Here is an 18,772-nt window from a genome sequence, read left to right as displayed (position 1 = left end):
TGCACCTAAAATGGTCCACCTGTCTGAACACAGCAGCAAGGCAGCCTTTAATTGCCTAATGTCTTCGGGGTCCCTAATGTGTAATTAGTTTGCTCAGACCTTGCAACTTAATGGTCAGCCAAGAACGTGAGACGGTGCGTGCCTTTGGCTTGGGCATTCATTCCTTTTCTGGGCTGAGACTCTGAGAACCACACCCTAAGGAACAAAGAACCACCTCGGTGCTGAGCTGCACCTGTGGCTTGGGGTGTATTTGTGGCTTGGGAGGGGCATTTGGAGAGCATGTGACCACATAAATCAGGGCAGCTGTGGTCACTGGCAAAATTGCCCTGGGCGTAGGTGGTAGGGGTGAGATTTCTCGCCGAGTGTCTCTGCTAGGCCTCCTTTGATGCCTGAAGATCTGCCTCTTGCCATACCTGGGGTAAAAATGCAAAGGTTCTCATGGCAGGGGGTGGGGTAGGATATAGCTGGAAACGGGGGCTGTTTATGGGGGAGGTCAGGGGTGCCCAAGGAGGAGCTCAGGAATTCAGAGTCGGCTTGAGAGACTCTGGACTCCTCGCTGACCCACTCAACGTGACACATGGGCATGTCTTCCAATTGAGTACCGGAGGCTGTTCTCCAAACCAGCCTTGCTGGTAACTGTTTAAGGGCCCAGAGAGCATCTGAGAATGGAGAACACAAATGAAGCAACATACGAAATATGCATATATACATATACACACACATATATATGTGTCTAAATGTTCATGAAAAGAATGCATATGATTAAAAAATGACATGGATTTCAAAAAAAAAAAAGGGACCAAAATAAGCTTATCTTCTAATTCCACTTTCCATGAACTTTTTGAAGTACTCTCAGATACCCAGAAGAAAGGCACATTTGAAAATTACTCAGAATATCTGTGGGAGGGAGATAAGCTTGATGACAAAGATGGCAAAGCCTGCCATGGATGCAAAGTAAGCTGTTCTCAAGTCACGCATCTGTAGGAAGGGTTGTGCTAAAGCTTGACGAATTAGGTATGTGTTCCTGACTCACAGTGTTGGACCTGTTCTCTTCTTTCCGGCATTGGATTAGTGTTGTGTTCCCAGTGTTGGTCTGGTTTTCATGTCTGCTGAGTTGGTTGGAGAAGCCAGCCAAGGAAGAAAAGTTCTGTCTAGACTGTAGAGAGCTGGGTCCTGCCCCCATTCACCTCACCCCATAAGCCGCCTCTGATGAAATCCTTGCACTTGTGCAGAGCATACTGTTTTCATTTGTAGAATATTCACCCACCTGTTCTTCTGGAGAGGCTGAAGAGAAAATGGGATAATGTTGTAGAGTCCTAAAATATGATTTCGTTAATGGAAGATGATTAGTGCTGTTGCCATTAATGATGGCTATTAAAAATCTATTAATACAAATTGATGTGAAATCTGATGAGGAATGAGGTGAGTATAAATAAATAAATACGATCTAAATGAATGGGTTTAAAGGCAGTAATTATGTTGATTAAGTACCAGTCTTGTTCTTCTTCTTGTTGAGTGTTGGGGTGAAGGAAGGAGCCCCTGGCACTACTGACTGGAATGAAATCAGCTGTGGAGGCAGCCAGGCCTCCACTCTGCACATTTGGTGCCCAAAGCAGCTCACCTCCAGTCAACCACCCTCCTCACCCACCTTGCTCCGGTTCCCACTCACTGTTTCAACTCTCTGTGTACCAACTGGCTGGTATTGCAATGCCTATGATTTCATTGCTTCTTCCTCAGGCTAAGGGACTTTGGTTCCAGTCCATTCAGGTATGTTGGCAAGAGCAGTCCATTTGCTCTGATGCTCTTTAGAGGTCTTTGGCTTCCATGACCACAGCACAGGCCCAAACACTCCGTGTCCATCCTCCAACAAATCTACAGGAGTAGCTCTTGCCTGGCTGGTCTGGAGGCTGGGTATAGGCAATGGGGACACCCCGGAACCAGGTCCTTAGGGAGGAAATAAAATGCTTCAGAAAGCCTCCTCTCCTCTCCCCAGGCTGTCCCCCTCCCACAGTGCCTAGCCCCACTTGACCTGCAAAAACCCCTACAGACACACTGTTCAAATTCACATCCCATCCATGCTTGTTTGCTCTTTCTTGAGTGATGGTACTACATAGGGGCATATAACAGAGCTTCTCACATTTTAATGTGCTTGCGAATCACCTAGAAATCTTGTTAAAATGCAGTCAGATGCAGAAGTCTCTGTGATGCCTCTGCTGTTCGTTGATGGCCCACAGCTGGAGCAGCAAGGGTTTCCAGGAAGGCTGTAGACACAAACTCATTGTGTGACCTTGGACAACTTAGTTTAACCTCTCTGAGTTTTGGTCTATCTATAAGATGGGAAAAGAGTAGCATTACCTCCATAAATTACTGGAAGAACTAAATAAGGTAGTGCATCCCAGGTTCTAAGCCCATGGTATAGCACAGAGCATATGAGAAGGGACTGGACTCCTGGTGTTGGGTGCAGGGGAATAATACAGGAAGCCTTCTCCTAAGTGGGCCTTTCTCTGGGGAGCATTTCAGTGAATCAGAAGAGCAAACTTGGGCCCAGCACTGCCTCAGCCCCAGGTCAGACAATTCCACGCCTCTAAATGGAGAGTCTTTCAGCAAACACAGAGCGTTGGACTAGCTGAGCAAGCAGTGGGAGGTACAGAGGCCTGTGTTTGCATGAGGGGTGTACAAAGCAGAGCTGATGATGCGTCTAACCATGTAGGGCAGGACCCTGTTCCCACACAGAGGTGATCCGTGGGCACTTCAGGCAAGGTTATTTCTTATTTCTTATTCAACAGTCTGGGGAGGCTCAGCCAGGTGAGGTGGTCTCTGCTTATATACAGGAGGTTGGTGGTCATGGGTTATACATGAGGAAAATTCTTCCAAATATTGAGGAAATTCAGAGATCAGAGCCCTAGGTACCTTGCTTCAGTGAAGGATTTGGGGGCAGGAGGCAATGGAATAAATGGAGCTGGTTTTGGAAGCCTGACTTGGGTTTTGCGGGGTAAGTGAGGTACATGAAAGATCTAGGACAGGCCGGCGCCATGGCTCAATAGGCTAATCCTCTGCCTGCAGCGCTGGCACACCGGGTTCTAGTCCCAGTCGGGGCACTGGATTCTGTCCTGGTTGCCCCTCTTCCAGGCCAGCTCTCTGCTGTGGCCCGGGAGTGCAGTGGAGGATGGCCCAAGTGCTTGGGCCCTGCACCCCATGGGAGACCAGGAGAAGCACCTGGCTCCTGCCTTCGGATCAGCATGGTGCGCCGGCTGCAGCGCACCGGCTGCAGCGGCCATTGGAGGGTGAACCAACGGCAAAGGAAGACCTTTCTCTCTGTCCACTCTGCCTGTCAAAAAAAAAAAAAAAAGATCTAGGACAAAGAGAGGGCAGAAATCAGTTTGTGCAGAGAAGCAAGGACAGTGGCCTGAGCAAGATGGATGTGTTGGTTTCCTACTGCTTCTGTATAAGCTACCACACTCTTTGTGACTTCAAACAGCTCAAATCTATTGTCTTATGTTTCTGGAGGTCCAAAACCTAAAATGGATCTCAGAGCTAAAAATCGAAGTGCTAGAGAGGCTGTGTTCCTTCTGCAGACTCAAGGGGCACACCTGTCCCCTTGCCCTGCCAATTTCTGGGGGCTGCCTGCAATCCTTGGCCCACAGCCCTTCCACGTTCCATGTCATCCACTGCATCACTCCAACCCTGCTTCCACCTTCACATCACCTCTGACTTGGCTGCCTCCCCACCTCTTCTTACTTGCAAGGATCCTGGTGAGCTCACTGGGCCCATCTGGATGCTCCAGGATGACCCAGCCATCTCAAGAGCCTCCACCTGGTCACTTCTGCAGTCCCCTCTACTCTGTATGGGACCTACTTTGGGGATCAGGACATGGACTTCACTGGGGACCATTCTGACTGCACAGTGGGTGAAACCACTCCCCAGGATTTTGTTGGAAATGTAGCTAATTAAGGATGTTCATTTTTTTTTGTTCTTTTTAAGAACAAAATTCTTGTCCAAGGGTTTTGGTTAGAAGGAAAACGAGCTTCTCAAGACTTGGCTATACTGGCTCATTTGTATGGAGAACTCCACCCCCATGCAGGGGGTAAGGACCCACAACACATGTGGCATTGTGGTGGGGCCTGCTGTAGAGGCCTCCCTTTCCAGGAAAGAGGCAGGGGAGGCAGCTCACAGGTAGTGAGGACCTTGGAAGGGCACTATTTGCCTCATAAACCTGTAAAGTCCCCTGAACCCCAGGCATCCACATCAGGGCTCTCTGAAATAATCTGAAATCTGGGCCTCCCCCCAGCTTCTGCCAGACTCCAGGAGAGTGAGTCTTCAGGGCTCCAGCCTCCTCCGCTTCTTCTGCCCAGAGCAGGTGGAGCAGGTGGCCTGGCACCAGCTCTGTGCATATGCGAATGGATGAGTGACTAATGCATAAGTGTGGTTTGTGGCCCTTTTGATGGGAGACTTTGCTGTTGATGTTTTCGTCGCTATAGAGATCATCCTTGTAAAAGTAGCACTTCCTGAATAAATGCAACACTCACTGATTATGATTATTTTCATATGAATCTGAAGACACACACACACACACACAGAAACAAATAGAAAAGATGGTGCCTGCTACCTGGCCACTTGGTGAGTGATGGGAATTCGGGTACCTTCTTGTGAGCACATTTTTTTTTGACAGGCAGAGTGGACAGTGAGAGAGAGACAGACAGAAAGGTCTTCCTTTTGCCATTGGTTCACCCTCCAATGGCCACCGCGGCTGGTGTGCTGTGGCCAGCGCACCGCACTGATCTGAAGCCAGGAGCCAGATGCTTCTCCTGGTCTCCCATGTGGGTGCAGAGCCCAAGCACTTGGGCCATCCTCCACTGCACTCCTGGGCCATAGCAGAGAGCTGGCCTGGAAGAGGGGCAACCGGGACAGAATCCGGCCCCCGACCGGGACTAGAACCTGGTGTGCCGGCGCCGCAGGCAGAGGATTAGCCTATCGAGCCGCGGCGCTGGCCGTGAGCACATTTATGTTCCTAGCCTTGCACTGGGATCCCAAGGAGATGAAAACTCCTGCACTTGGGCTTTCCCAGCCTTGTACAGAGGCTTTGTGAAATTAGGACCCAGCCCTGCAGAGCTGTAACAAGAGTGATGGCTGAGCCACCTCCACCTCACTGCACAAGGAAGCCCCTCATATTTTCACTTTCTGACATCTGCAATCAGACAAAAGCTTGGAGCCAGTGTGCACTCTGCCTGTTGTGAGCACTTCGGTCTCTGCTGAGTGATTGACCAGAACCCAGGCATGGAGTGGGGCAGATTGCTCGCCTTCTCTCCAAAGTCAGAGAAAGTTGGTGTTGGGCATGTTCTTGTGTTTGGGGGCTTGGCTTTGCTTTTGTTTGGGGTAGAGAGGGTTTTGCTGGATTTTCCCCAGCTCCCCAAAGCTCTGTGTGGGACCCCCAAACCCAGCTGTGAAAAATCCCTGTTCGCAAATATCCCTCACAGCCTGGGGGTGAAGCTCTTGGATGTTCTAATGGGTTCAGAACTGCAACTACTCCCTAAAGATGTCTACAAATCCCCTGAAACTGATCGGACTGCCTTGTAGCTCAAAGAAAGTCCCCAGCTGCACTGCTGTGGAGCTCCAAGCACAGGCAGTGAGCTCACAAGCCCTCCCTCGAGGTCCCAAGACATGCAAACAAGCCTCTCCATGGAAATCGCCCTGCTGTGTGGCAGGTGACTCAGACGGGCCGCAGCTTCAAGTCCTTTCTGGAGCAACAATGAGATATGCTCGTGGCACGGCCCCCTGACAGCATGAATGGCAACAGAAGCTCCAAAGCCCACCAGAGCGATACCAGTTTGGGGAGCACAGGTGGTGCAGGCCCTGCCCAGGGGACTCAAGAACTCCCCCTTTAAACGCCCATGTGCTGCGCAGCACCACCAGGGAGCAGACAGGCACACAGCGAGCCCAGCAGGTGTGTGGCTGAAAGGTCTGAGCCGCAGAGTGCCCGGCTGATGGAGCTGGCAGCTCAAGATGTCCCCCGTGAGCTCTGGGGTGCCAACTTCGCAGGAGGAAACCCTTAGCCTGTTCCGTTCCAAATCAGCTCACTTTTCCAAAACAGACAAACTTATTATTTGGATTTTTCAAGGGAGATACATTTGCCAGCACTGAAACATGAAATATGTCCACAAAATTGTAATTGTTTCTCTGAAGATATTCACTGAGATTCCTCTTTGGTTTTTTTAAAATGTTTGTTTATCTCTACCTACTTGGAAAGCAGAGAGAGAGAGAGAGAGAATCAATCTTCCATCCTCCAGTTCACTTCCCAAATAAGCACAACAGCTGAAGCTAGGCAAGGCTGCAGCCAGAAGCCCAGAATTCTATCATGGTCTCACACTCGGGTAGTAGGTACCCGAGTCCTTGTTCCATCATCTGCTGCCTCCCAGACACATTAGTAGCGAGCTGGACTGGAACCAGAGGAGCTGGGGCTCAAACCAGCACTCCAGTATACAATGTGGGCATCCCAAGCAGTGGCCTAACCCTCCATGTCACAATGCCAGCCCTGTTTTTACTTTTGTTCTGTGACTCCAATAGCCATGTAAAATTATTTATGTGCCAGGGACTTGGTGAGGGAAGTGGAGTGGGCATGGGGAGCAGCAGTGGACTGCAGTGAGCGTGGCCCAGATTGTGTATTGAGAATGCTGGGAGCATGGGGCTTCTACTGGGACTGTGTAGGGGAGGACAGAGGCCCCATGCCAGGGCCATGAGTCAGGGAGCAAACACCCAGAGCTGCCCCTTTGGAGCACACCCTATGTGTAGTGGTGTTCTGCAGTTTTATGTGTATTAACTTAGTCCTTCCGCACAGCCCCATGAGAAGGGGATGCTATGGTTTTCTCTGTGAAGGAGCTGAGGCACAGAGAAGGAACATGACTTTGCTGAAGTCACACAGTCAGGAAGAGATCGAATCAGAACAGGAACCCACAAAGAGCCGGCACCAGAGCCTTGGCAATGGGATGAACTGTAGACCCTCTCCAGGGTTGGAATGGGCATCCCCACAGGTTTGGGTCAGGCAGAGTGCAGTCCAGCTCAGGTAACCCCAGGGTATGCTGATAGCAGTGGGAACAGGAGAAAACAGAGACTCCTATCTCCCTGGCTCTGTTCTCCCAAGCCCCTCCTTCATTCTCTGTATTCCAGCCCTGGGCTGTGGCACCTGCTGGTCTCACTGCCTTTGAATGCTCTTCCCCACTTCAGCCTGTTTGCCCCCTCCTTTCCTCCCATCTTCATCACCAGATAAAACTCCCTGCTACAGGCTCATAGGGTGCCTGTACCTCCATGCATAGTGTTTCTTACAGAAATAACATTACACATTTTTGCACATGTTATTTTCTGCCTGTCTCTTAAAAGAACTAAGGCTATCTTGGGTCATTTTATATATCCAGCACCAAACATTGACCTTGACCTACAGTAGGTACCAGCCATTGTCTGTTGATCACATTGTCTGAAGATCACATCTTCCTGCAAGATAGCCATTGCACCCATTTTACGGATGAAGAAACTTGCACTTGGCAGGTTTCAGGAAACTCACTCCCGTTCATAGCTATCCAGGTAGAGCTGGCATCTCCCAGGAGCTGGCTCCCCCCAAAGCCCTTGCCTCCCAGTGGGAAAGCTAGGAGGTGCTGGTACCCCTAGATGTGCATTGAAGCAGAGGCTGGTGATGCAACTCACATCGGCTCCTCCTTGGCCAGCATCTTACTGGGACGGACCTGAATCTGATGACCTCTACCCTGCTTCCTTCTCCCCGCAAAGCTCTTGTCTCCCCTCCAGAGCCCTACTGGGGTCCTGATGGCCTTTTTCCTCAGATGCTCAGCACTGGTGAGTGTGTGGACTCCCCACTGGGAAACTTCCCAGCTGCACCCTTATGACCCCCTTTTCTAGGGGAGCCAGTTCCAATGTTGCTGGCTCTGCTGATAATCATATATTCATCCACTCACTCATTCAGCCTGTCTGTCAACAAGTTACTGAGGGGCTCCCACATCTTTACACTGTGCCTTGAGAAGCTCACAGGCTTCTGTGAGAGGAGCAGAACTCAGAGGATGGGATGCTTGTTGAGGTGGATTCGTTCTGAGACGAAGAGCATGGTAGGGGCAAGAGGCGTGGAGTCACCACACAGACCGTGGGAGCTGGGTGAAAGCAGGCCAGAGGTGAGCAGCCTGCAGACTCATTTATTTCAGTTGGTACAGCTTATATAGCCAAGGCAGCCAATCCGGTCAAGGGGTGGTTTATGCCCTAACCACCTGTTGCCAGGCAGTTTCCAAAGCCATCCAATCACAGCCTGTTGCCAGGCAGTTTCCAAAGCCATCCAATCACAGCCTGTTGTTAGGTAGGCTCCGTTGCCATGTGGTTTCCAAAGCTATCCAATCACAGCCTCTTGCCATACAACCCACAGGGACAGGCAATCATTGAAAAAACTCAGGACAATTAAAGATCTCTTACAAAGACAGAAAAACAATCATATGCCCCCAGACCCACAGCTTGCTTTGACTTTGGTCCTTTTCACTATCTATTTTCTTACTTTTGATTCCCAAGGGGTCATCCCAGCTAATAAACAGTGGGGATCCTTTCCATCCCAGACCCCATCCCCTATGGTTAGGTAGAAAGACCCTCTGACAGGAGAATGGAAGGGACCACACCCTCTGCTAACCAAGGGTCGAGGATATGCTTATGTCTTTCCAGAGAATGTGAAACAGCCCATTTGGGTACCAGCCAGAACATCAAGCCTGCAACTGACAGTCAACCAGAACCAGCTAAACAAGACTGAGAGTCTGCCTTGTTAGTGGACACACCTGCCCTATCCTCCTACCCTGAGAAACTGCCCAGAGCCACATCCATTACTGCTTTATACCCCTCTAGCTCTGGTCAGCCACTTGAATGGCCCACAGCCTGCATGCAGTCATGCCATTCCTGATTACCATTGTTCCTCATTCCTACCCCCAACTGAGCAAGCACTCCTGTGGTCTCCCATTTTGAGCACTGGTTAAGTCAATGACAGGTAAGATTCCCTAGGGGACAACCTAAGACAGGCACAGCCACATACGGAGACCACATGGAAACGGGGTCAACAATGGTATGGCCAAGAATCATGCCTCTCGTTGCTCAAAAATAAATGAAAAGGGGGAAATGTGGTGGAATGAGAAGGCCATGCCAAGATAGCCACTGGCAATGGAGCCTGCCTGGCAACAGGCTGTGATTGGATGGCTTTGGAAACCAAATGACAATGGAGCCTGCCTAGCAACCGGCTGCGATTGGATGGCTTCGGAAACCACATGGCAATGGAGCCTTCCTGGCAACAGGCTGCGATTGGATGGCTTCAGAAACTGCCTGGCAACAGCCTGTGATTGGTTAGGGTATTAACCACCCCTTGACCAGATTGGCAGCCTTGGCTATATAAGCTGCTGTAGCAACTGAAATAAACAAATCTGCAGGCTGCTCACCTCTGGCCTGCTTTCAGCCAGCTCCCAGGGTCTGTGTGGTGTCTCCGTGCCTCTTGCCCCCACCATGTTACTCCTCTCAGAACGAATCCACAGCAACAGACGCTGAGCACCAGCACTACACCCTAAACCCTCCCATTCAAGGCCATTCCCAACTGGAGGCAGGTGCCCTACTTGGTCTTGGTACAGTGGTTTGTGCCCAAGGAGGGAACAGACAAGGAGAAACAGGCCCTTTCCACACTGTCAGACGTGAGATGTGTGCTTCCCAGGCTAATGTACTATCATGTTTGTTCCTTACCTAGGCCACTGCAACCTACAGCAGGCAGCTGCGTCTCTGTAGCTCTGAATTTGCACCCAGGAACATCAGCTAATGTCCACTGGCTCCAGGTGGATTCCTGGCACATCCTGGAAGCAAAATCCGTGAACAGGAAGGAAGCAGGGTGGGCAGATGGGTGGAAGAGAGGCAGTTTTCTCTGGGGGAAGCGAGGATTCTGAGTGCACAGGAGGAAACACAGGAGGAAACCTACGAGTTAGGGCAGGCAGGACAGGGGAGGTGAGAGACCACCAGAGCATTTGCCAGAAAATCTTCTGAATTGGTTCACTGTCATGTTCCCAGTCCCTGGGAAGGACCTGGGCCATTGTGGGCACTCAGTAAACAGATATTGGATAAATTGGAAGCACTTCACAGCATGTGTCTTGTGGATGTTTCTGTTGCAGGTGATATTCATAGGGACACCTCAGGAGGGAAAAATAAGTAAGATCCAAATATTTAGGGAAGTGGCCGCCCTACTCCTACCCCCTTCCCCATCTTAGTGTATTAAATTCTCTGAGGCAGGTGGGTCTTGAACCCAGCCATGCCAGAAGCACCTGCAGGGCTTGCTGAAACACAGCTGGCCAAGTCCCACTCCTGCAGGGGTCCAAGGTGAGGCTGGGGGCTCTGCTTTACCTAGTAAGTTCTTGGGTGATGCTGATATCCCTGGGCCAGGGAGCACTCTAGCAGAACCACTGCTCAGATGAAGCCTGCTGAGATGGCCAATTAAGCTGTTCTAAAATGCTTTAGACTCTGGACCCCTTTGTTCACAGTAACTTGCAAAAGAGGTGTTTTCCAGAATCTTAGCTGGGAAAGGGAACCTGGAAGGGCCCCCAGGAGAGCATTGCCTTGAGTGACAACAAAGGAGTGGTCTCGCTGTCTCTCCTGCTGGTTCTGTTCTTCCTGGCTCCTGCAGAAGCTGGGTGCTGGGAAGGCACAGCCCTGCTTTGCTGAGAGCAGATTTCCCACCCTAGCCTCAGGCTCCCACGTCAGCACCTCCATGCCTTCCTCCAGGGAGCTTCATAGAATTTGCACATGGGTCCCACCCTGGGTGAGAGGAGGCATTTGAACTAGATGGAGACTGACTGACATGTACCTTTTAATCCATGACCATGATGAGTGGAAAACTAAGGGACCTGCCATGGGTGACACCCAGGGGTGAGAAAGGAGGATCTGATGGGTGAGAAAGATGAACCAGCTGATGACAGGGCAGAAGTCACAGCATGGTGCCAGGATGCCAGGCGGACCTTCAGTGCACCTAACAGGGTGTTGAAATAAATGCTTTAAATCCTTGTGCTAAGATGTGCTTGGTGCACACTCTAAGCACAAATGGCAAAACAACTTTGCAGGATTGTTTAGGGGTTCTGCCCAAATGATGCTCAACCAAATTTCAATTGCAGGTGGCCTCTCTGACACAGGTCCTGAGTCAGCAGTGGCCTTCTGACGGGAGGCTCAGCAGGCACTTTCCAAGCTGTCACCAACACCTTCCTCTGAAAACACTCCACACTTCTCCCTGCCATGTCGGAAGTGCAGGCGACCTCCTGGGAAGATCTCAAATAGATTTGCAAATAAGAGCGGCTTCTTTGCCTTGGCACCAGGTTGACGTTGGCACTGCCCAACCCCTCATCTTCCTCATATTCCAGAACAGTGGCCCGAGGCCAGATGGCTTGGCTCGTCCCTCCATCGTGAGAACCTGATTGGTGTGGTCTCCATCTTCCTGCTTCAGTAGCTCTGCAGTTCATGGGGTGAAGCTCACATTTGAGCTACGCTTCAAGTGTGTCCTGTGGAGCAGGGATTTAGGTAGCTTGCTTGTCTGACTGTCACACAGGCTGGGGCTGTGGAAGTAACAAATGGCTGTCTAGAGTGCAAGGCGCTAAAATATAGAGCGACACGAACCTCAGGGTGCCAGACAGAGGCCTTGAGAAGCCAGTCCCCCTCCCTGGCCCCTACATACCTTCCAGGATATTTGTTGGAGTCTGTAATTCCGGCACCCAGAGACTCCATTCATTCTGCTCTATCATCTCATCTATCTTCCAATTACTAATTCTTCTGCCAGCTTTCTCACCTACATTTCACCATTGGTTGATGTATTTTTATTTCAAAATTATTACTTCTATTCCCAGATTTTTTTTTTAAACTGCCCTTCCCCCTCTCCCTTTTCATTGCTGCATGTTCTGTGGTTGCTGGTATGTGAGTCTGAGCGTGCGGGTGTCTACGTTTTCTCACACCCGCACCAAAGAAAGCTGGCTTTGTCACTTCTTACCCTGAGTTCATCTCTGGTAGGCATTGTCGTGTCCATGGCCCAAGTGTGGCACCGTCTCTAGCGAGCGGTTTTGAGTTTGCCTTTGCTAAGGACCCTAAAGACTGCACAAAGGCATGTTTAAGTCAGTCTCTGAGTTTCAGAATTCCACATCATGTGAGCTGATCGCCTTTGGGCCCGATGCCCATACACACAGGAGACCTGGGGCTCTAACTTTCCACTGCAGCCCAGGTCAGCGGCAGCCTTTGTCCTGGGGCCCAGGCAGCAGGCAGTGGCTTCCAAGCAGCAGGCTTTGTGCAAACATGCCAGCCTTATGTTCCTTTGTGCAGAGGCCTTGACCTCCATCCCTGTCTCTTTGCAGGCTTTGAAACTCGCAGCCCCTCCACACCACCAAGTGTCAACTCCCAGGCATGGCTTTGCTTTCTTTGCTTCTTTTACCCAGAGAGTTCCTGTTCCCAGCTTTTGCATTTTTGTTTTCCTCTGTTGTTATTGTTGCTCTTGTGTTTCACCCAGCGTTTCAATGCATTTGGAAATGGAGAGGCGTTCTGCTCCCAGATCAGGCTGGAAATACATGCTGAGCATAGAATATGCCTTGGCTCAATCCACACAACACCAGTGAGCAGATACTCACTTCACAGAGAAGGCAGCCAGGGCTTAGGAAGGTTTGATTTTTTTTCCCCTAAGTCCAGGACATGATTTCTCAAAAACTCATAAAGCAGGTGCAATTACTAACACCTTACCCACAGACTTGGCCTGCACTGACTGCCTCCATCCCCTCCTTCTGCTGCCCTGCCCACCTCCTCCTGCCTCAAGCCCAGGGCAATCAGTCAGCAGCAGGGTGCTCACGCTCATTCCACTGCTCTCTCCGCGTTCCACTGCTGCAGATGGTCCTCTCTGCCTGCTAAAATGTGGTCCACCTTGCAATCGCCTGTCCCGGACACACTTTGTCCATCAGCCAGCCCCCCTGCCCCGCATCTCTTTGCCCTCCCCAGAGTAAGTGCTGGGTATTCATGAGGGTAGAGAGGGAGACTGGACAAGATAGAAGCTTCATGTCATAACTGGACAGTGCAGTAATTAAAGACAGGGGAAGAGCAGAGGGAATCCACAGCAAAGCCCTGTGTCCTGGCCTGGATGTTATGTCCTACAGCACTGTTTGTTGAGGCAGGAACACAGGAGAGGGGGCAGGTTTAGTTGGAACATAAAAAATGTTGAGCCCCATTTTGGCCACAGTGAGTTGGAAGTGCCCCTAGAACATCGGGTGGCACGGCGGGGGGCAGGGGGGGGGTGGATTGGGGTGGTGGTGCTTGGAGACAACAACATGACACTCAAGCCTACCACTCAGGAGAGAAGCCTCTGTTCCAGAGCCTGACTCAATAGTCTGGATGTGTGTGAAGGGGACAGGACATGAGGCCGTGATAGAAGCTCTAACACCCAACAAGATGGCAGGTTCCCTGGGACAGAAACCAGATGCTCTCTTTCATATGCTGACCTCACTTCCTCCAGATATGGACCCAGAAGTGAGATGACTGGGCCATATAACGTACCTATTTTTAGTTTTTCAAGGAACCTCTATCTGTTCTCCATGATGACTGAACTACTTTAGATTCAGCATATCAAAGAGGCACCTGCACGGCATGTTGTTTGCTGCACTGTGCACAATAACCAAGGCACAGAATCAATGTAGGCATCTCTCGGTGGATGAATGGATAAGGAACATGTAGCATATACACGTGGTGGAATATCATTCAGCCATGAAAAGGAATGAAATCCTGACGTTTGATGTAAGATGTGTGGAACCATAGATCACTATATGAAGTGAAACAAGCCAGACACAGATAAGTACAACCTATCCTAATATATGTAACTAAAATAAATGGTCACTCCAAACCTAGAGTAGTGACTAATAGAGGCAGGAGGTAGGACTGTATGGTGGAGGTAAAGGGTTTGGTGTTCCACAGCACAGTAGGGCGACTCTAGTTTGCAATAGTTACAGTATTCTATGTGAAGAACTGGTAGGCTCCAAACACACAGGAAAGATAAGGAAGGGGAAAGGCTAACTGCCTGATGGGACCAGGTTTTTTGCTGCGTGTGTATGCTGAAATGTTGCACCATATCCCACTAAAATGTACAAACATTAAAGTATCACATGTGAATCCAGAATCTAAAGAATGAAAAGGAAACAGTGCCATTTCCTCCCCATTATCATCTAAAGGCATCCAGGGCAGGAGAGCTCCTCCTCCTTCAGGAGTTGTGGTGAGGGTGAAATAGCATCAGAGGATCAGGAAAAGCTGCTCCAGTCTTGAGAAGTTCAGTCCAAGACTGTTGTCATGCATGACAACCACCCCACCCCACTCAGAAACCGCCAGACAGAGAAAGGCCAAGTCCTCGGTCCTGACTTCCAAGTCTTTCCTTGCAGCCACATCTCACACCCCTCACCACGGGCTCTGCGTCTTTGCTCTTGCCCACCCTCCCAGTAGCATCAGATGCCCCATCCTCCTCCACTGGGTCAGGCTGGCTCTCAGCACAAACCTGTCACCAGCGAGCGTCCCACTCTGTTGCAAGCCTTTTTGTTCACTCTGTCACTTCACTGGAAGCTCCACAAAGGTGGTTCACAAAATCAAAATGCATTCAGGCAATGCCTAGTGGAGTGGATGAATGAGTGAATCTGCAACACGCCCCGAACCTCTGATGACAGAAAAGACGGACAAGTGAATGAAGGAGCAGGGGTTTTTCCGCTTCGTTTGCTTGGAATTTACTTCTCAGCATCTATTCCCAATGCAATCTTAGGCCTTGAATCTCATGCTAAATTCCACCGTCTCCCAGCTGGAAGGAGTGTCTCCATTCCCTGGCACCTCGCAGTGCCTTGTACGTGGTCTGCAGCACTTACCTCCATTCCCAATACATCGCAGTATTTTGTAGACTTGATAAACCCCACCCATTAGGTTGAAAACCTGGAAGTCAAAGGACTATCTGGCAGCACTAGTAAGTAAATGTATCTCATGTTGAAAAGTTGCATTCAGGCCGGCACTGCGGCTCACTAGGCTAATCCTCCGCCTTGCGGCGCCGGCACACCAGATTCTAGTCCCGGTCGGGATGCTGGGATTCTGTCCCGGTTGCCCCTCTTCCAGGCCAGCTCTCTGCTGTGGCCCGGGAGTGCAGTGGAGGATGGCCCAAGTGCTTGGGCCCTGCACCCCATGGGAGACCAGGAGAAGCACCAGGCTCCTGCTTCGGATCAGCTCAGTGCGCCGGCCACGGCGGCCATTGGTGAACCAACAGCAAAAGGAAGAATTTTCTCTCTGTCTTTCTCTCTCACTGTCCACTCTGCCTGTCAAAAAAAAAGTTGCCGCCTTGCGGCGCCAGCACACCGGGTTCTAGTCCCGGTCGGGGCACCAATCCTGTCCCGGTTGCCCCTCTTCCAGGCCAGCTCTCTGCTGTGGCCAGGGAGTGTAGTGGAGGATGGCCCAAGTGCTTGGGCCCTGCACCCCATGGGAGACCAGGAGAAGCACCTGGCTCCTGCCATCGGATCAGCGCGGTGCGCCAGCCACAGCGCGCCAGCCACAGCGCGCCAGCTGCAGCGGCCATTGGAGGGTGAACCAACGGCAAAGGAAGACCTTTCTCTCTGTCTCTCTCTCACTGTCCACTCTGCCTGTCAAAAAAAAAAAAAGTTGCATTCAAAAACACCTGGGTTAATTGGGGAAACCAAGTCAGAACTTCCAATCTGGCCCTCTGTAGGGCATTTTGGATGAGCCTGCCAACACAGAGAACCTCTCACCCAAACTCCTGTTCCTCTCATAGGCGGTTTCCCTGGCCCCTGACTCACCCTGGAATGCCAGCCCACTCCTGAGACAGACTGCTCTGAACACTGTCTGCTACCTGTCCTCAACATTCATTTCTGGGTCTCTGGTCTCTGTCTCACTCACCAGCTAAAGTCACAGCCGTGGCTGCCCAGCTTGGGAGCACCAGCAGGTGTTCAGAAAGTGAAGTATCTTGGCTCTAAGTGAGGCCTGGGGCTTTATCTCAGGGGATGGTGTGGGACTTGGTTGGTGCAGCTGGATTCATCAGTGACTGACAAACAGGAATTCCAGCTCCAGGAAAGGCCACCATGCCTGTGTTCCTTCTTTCCTTGATTAAATCGCACATCTCCACGTTAGTTTTGGCTGTCCCCTGGCCTGGTCATATTTCCATCGCAGGTTATCTCGGCACTTCTGGCGGGATTCAGTGCTGGTCTCTTCCTGATCATAGACTCACATTCATGAAGCCCTAATTAGGCATTTGCTTTAGCTGCTGTCTTCGATTACTTCTTGGTGGGAGACATCTACAATGCTAAGCCTAGTACATGCTAGAAGACTAGATTCCCTGTTAGGGGCTCACTGGGGCAGTCCTCAATCTCTCCAACCTCAGAAGCATAGCTCGGGCTGGTCCCCATTCCCAGAATTCCCTCCTTGTGATCCTGAAGCATGTGAATGACATCATCTTATGTGACCCAGGCTAAAGTGAGATAAGATGTCACCTCTTTCCAACTGCCAAGATTTTACTTTTGCTGTTGTTAGTGGTGGTGGTGGTGGTGGGTATTGGGAGGGTGCAAGGCCTGAGCTCTCCCACACTCTGTGGGTAGGAGTATAAATAGTCACAATCTCTGACAGAAAAAGGAATTAAGGATATGTATCAAGAGCCTCAAAAATATCTCCAAATTTATTACGTTTTTGGGAATCTTTTCTATGGATGTCATCAGAAACACTAACAAATACTTATGCAGAATAAACACATTACAGCAGGATTTATAATGCCCGGTACATAATCAGTGCACGATAAGAAGATAGTTAACTGTGGTCCAGTATGATCATTCTATATAGCCACTCAACTGAAATCTGTGGAGACATTTTAATGCTAATGTTGAAGAACCATGGCAACTTTCTAATTGTTACACTGGGGGGTCCAAATATGCCTTTCCCTACAGCTGCTTCACAGAATATTGATAGGACTATTATCAATACAAGGTTCCATTTTTCAGTAAAGTTGAAAAGCTGTTGGAATTTGCGGCTGATGAAGGCTGTGGACATGGCCCATGAAGATGGGAAATCCTACCCCACAAAAGAGAAGCTTGGGTCTAGGGTCACTGGCTTTTCTGGGAGGCAGCACAGCTAGTGAGAGAATGCCTGGTGGGAAATGTGATGCTGAGAGGCCCACTGCGGCTGTGGAGCTCTGGGATGATTTCACTTCTGCCCCGGAGAGGGTTTGCATTGTCCTACAAAGCTGCCAAGTGTCGTGAAAGAAAGGAAGGCAGAGGACCATCCTCCACCTGCTTCGGCAGCTACGGAGCCCACTGAAGCCTGGCGTGGGCATGCCTTTGACACTGAGAGGGCGGGGAGGGGGGCCAGGACGGGGAGCTGCCTGGTCCCTGCTCTGCCTCGGGGATACAGCAGGAGGCACCACACCGTACCCCTCCCTCCTGACCCTGGGCTGGCCAGAGGTTCCCAGATGCTTCTGAAACACCCCCAGGACGTCACCCATATTCCAGGTTGCCCTGCTGCTGCCTGTCCTTCCTCACCAACCACCTCCATGGTATTCTGGCCTCCTGGGTTATGTACTTCATTCAGTTCCTCTCCAAGGTTTCCCACCCTTCCGTGTGCCCTGGATCTTCAGGGCTTCCTCTGTGCCCCACTCCAGTTGCAGGCCCAGCTCAAGAGCCCTGTTTTGGGCCAAGGTGCCAAGCAGGAGATGGTATACACTGAGTCAGGGTCCCTGAGTCAGTGAAGCCAGCCTGTGCCTCTCCTGCTTACTGTCCGAAGGCCCTGAAATATTCATCAGGCTTTATCAGGCTAATGGGCTTCAAAAGAAGCAATTTTCTGAGACATGAGACAGGACAATATAAAAAGAACATTAAGGGAAAAATTCTTATCCCAAAATGAAAGGGAGAAGATCATTTAGCACCCCTGTTGGTGTTATCTATTCATGAGAAACAGCACATTGGATCCGGAGTGGGATGGGATGGGGGGGGGGGGGCTTTGATGTCCTCACCTCGGGGTCACCTTCATGCAAAAGGCATCTGTCTCCCTGCCGCCCATGTCAGGGGCAAGAGAGGGAGAGCATGTGTGTGAGGGACGCTGCCGCAGTGGACCTCGCGCAGTGCAGGGGCTGGAGCAGGAGGGAGTAGGAAAGGGAGAGTCCAACACAGGGCACCAGACTCCCGTCTGGCTTCCTTTATGCCTCCAGCCTCCCTTCCCAAGAGGTACCGGTCTTGGCCTAGTCATGTTGTGTGCGGCCAGCCCCTTGAGGGCAGCAGCCGTGACTCCACCCTAGTCCTCTGCGTAACTACTCACCTGGTGAGGTTCACCAAGGTTGGGGTTGTTTCCCAGCCCTGACACCGGAGTCCTGTGTACAAGGCTGTGCGGGGGTGTGTGTGTGGGAGTCCAGGCCAGGAGAGCACATCTGTGCCTGCCCTGCCTCCCATGTGCACCAAGGCAGGGTGAAGCTGAACGCGCAGGGGCAGACTTATCTTCCTGGGAATTTATTTGCCTTGAGCAGAAAGGCCATGGGGTTACACCAGCTTCTCAGAAGCCTTGCAGCAGGAGTGGGGAGCATAAGTTGTATATGTATAACATCTTCCGGCACTACAAAATTATCAACAATTGGCCCGCTGTACACTGATTGGATTTGGAGTCTAATTGTCGTTGCCTTGGCAGAGCCAGACCAAATGATTTTGCAGGCCTCATGTGGCCCATGGCCCAGACACTCCCCACCCCTGCA

At 50.9% G+C, this 18,772-nt stretch overlaps 1 protein-coding gene across 1 annotated transcript in view; it reads left to right on the top strand.

Moving 5' to 3' along the window:
• CLSTN2 (calsyntenin 2) overlaps positions 1-18,772 on the top strand; it is a 352,520-nt gene that overhangs the window by 302,774 nt on the left and 30,974 nt on the right. The gene's annotated exons all lie outside the window — the stretch shown is intronic.

This window comes from Lepus europaeus, chromosome 2 (genome assembly GCF_033115175.1).
Source record: "Lepus europaeus isolate LE1 chromosome 2, mLepTim1.pri, whole genome shotgun sequence".
In the NCBI taxonomy this organism is placed as follows: Eukaryota; Metazoa; Chordata; class Mammalia; order Lagomorpha; family Leporidae; genus Lepus; species Lepus europaeus.
This window is presented reverse-complemented; position numbering and strand designations above follow the sequence as displayed.